At 38.2% G+C, this 2355-nt stretch overlaps 1 long non-coding RNA gene across 1 annotated transcript; it reads left to right on the forward strand.

Annotated features, from left to right (window-relative positions):
• The first annotated feature begins 638 nt into the window (after positions 1-638).
• On the forward strand, positions 639-1860 carry LOC123058157 (uncharacterized). Its single transcript, XR_006427076.1, has 4 exons — positions 639-1107; positions 1296-1385; positions 1523-1565; positions 1714-1860. It is a non-coding gene; the product is annotated as an uncharacterized lncRNA (long non-coding RNA).
• Positions 1861-2355: the final 495 nt, after the last annotated feature.

The following is a 2355-nucleotide window of genomic DNA, read 5'->3' on the forward strand; positions in this document are numbered from 1 at the left end:
TAAACATGTGCTATGGTTTACCTGTTATTAGCATCCGTAGCGGGAATGGTTGCCGATCTCTGTTGGACACACTCGGATGGCAGTTCGGTGTGTGCATCAGATAACTGTATCCATTTTAGTTCTGCTTGCTCTGATTAAAGTGGAAAGTACTACCGTTATCTTATATGTTGTTCTGTTAGGATTGAATACAACAAGAGACGTGCCCATTTCTGTTATAGTACCCCTGAATAAAATGGTAAATACTGCAGTTATCATATACAATCTCTCAGGAGTGAATACCACAAGAAGCGCATTTTTGTTAATATCCCCTGCTTCCTGATGTATTTGTTTCTTGGTAAAAGTGAACTTCCAATGAATATTTTTGTGCTGGAGCAGGCTGGAGGGGTATTCGGCTGTGCACATTTAATTATAGTATCTGGTGGAGATACCCTGTTCAAGGACAGGGGGGCGGGGGTGTGAACTTTGTGAAATCCTGTCCTATTGATGACTTTGCAAACTTATCAGGAGGTGGTGTTAGGAAATCTAAACAGTTTAAACTATATAGGAAGACATTTATAGGTTAGAAACAATCTGTTCTACTTCCGCAGATTATCTAGATAAGTGATGAAGTTTACTTAGTATAGTATTTTTTTTTCTGTCACTTCTTTATCTACCAAAAGTGTGAACCCATGGTATGAGCCACTAATGCAAGCATCGTCATTCTTTTCTGAGTTTGTCTAATTCACATCTAAATGTTTTCTAAGGATGTCACATCTAAGCTCCCACAAATAACGCAGCAACAAGGAACAAAAAAAAAGCTGGGGCAAAAAAAAATACACCACAAACATAGTGGACACAAGGTTAGACGTGACATAAATGTGTCCTAGACAGACCCTTCTTTTCTTAGTGAAACATCAACTTTCCAAAGACAATATTCCAAACTGGACAGTTGATACATAGAGCTATTTTACTTTAACATTTAAAGTGTGGCTGCAAATCTGGGATGCAGGAGGTGAAAATTCATTGTCTAATCTGTTTCTCAGTTTCCTCTTTCAGAAACGAGAGATTTTTCAAGACCTTGCTCCACTGCTGTGGCACTCCTTTGGCACTGTTGCTGCACTGCTCCAGGTAGGTTACAGTTATTGCACTGTTCTAAATTCAGTCGCAATGGCAAGAGTACATATGTACTTGTGCAGTTCTTGTTATTTAAGTAAGGGTGGTTGTCCATGTGTATTGATTATTTCAATATGAAATTATTGATGGTTCTGCACATTTTCCTTATTCAGTCTGTCATGCTGTTTTGAAAATTTATGCAGGAGATTGTGTCAATTTACCCTTCACTTTCACCTCCTACTTTGTCGCCAGTTGCATCAAACCATGTCTGCAATGCACTTGCACTTCTTCAGGTATGCTTTTACATGAGAAAGAAAAGGAAACCCTCACTCCTGGTGGGCCTTGTGGTGGATTGAGAATACTACTGCTTTCATATCATGCTTGCTTGCCATCTGCCCCTCAATTTCATTTTACTTTTTTTTAATTGCAGTGTGTTGCTTCACACCCTGAGACCAGGATCCCGTTCTTGAATGGTACTGAGCGCTGCTGTTTCTATGCCAAGTCTTAAATATTTCCATTGTTTATTGTTAAAAAGCTTTCCTCATTTTGGTGACTTTACAGAATAAGTAAATCTTAACTAGCAGTGGTTAATAATTAAGTCTTCTTCTTTTTCCTTTGCAGCTCACATCCCACTGTACCTGTACCCGTTCCTGAATACTACCAGCAAGACAAGACCTTTTGAGTACTTGAGGCTTACCAGCTTGGGTGTTATTGGTGCTCTTGTGAAGGTAAATTAAAACTAGATACTTATGCAAACTAGGAATGGATGGTCCATATAGATTTTTTCTTTAAATGGTGAGAGGGTTGAACCAGAGGGGAAAACAGTGATGGGGATTGGCTGTATTCTTTTTTTTTTTGTAGACTATATCTTGTTCTTTTGGTATTCTCATTCCAGTAATCCAGTCATTTTAATCAAATGGACTGGTTGGGATTGGATCCCAGGAATCTCAACAGGAACTGTTATTTTTGAAGCAAACAGGCTAATGATTTGTTAGAAATTATATTGTTTCTTCTTTTGGATATCCGATTCTGATATGTCAGAAACACAACATATCAAAAGTTAGCAATGACCAAGCTGGCATGTAACAGAGACACTATAAAAGATAGCCAACATCCAGTTAGGCCAACATAACAGTGAACAAAACTACTGTCAATCAGCTCAGTTCTAGTGCTGTTGGATTTTTCTCGATTGTATTCTTGCAGTTTTGAAAATTCAGTTTATTCGGTTACTGGAAATTCAGTTAATTCAGTTAGGCACACAAA

The sequence above is a fragment of the Triticum aestivum genome, chromosome 3A (assembly GCF_018294505.1).
Source record: "Triticum aestivum cultivar Chinese Spring chromosome 3A, IWGSC CS RefSeq v2.1, whole genome shotgun sequence".
NCBI lineage: Eukaryota > Viridiplantae > Streptophyta > Magnoliopsida > Poales > Poaceae > Triticum > Triticum aestivum.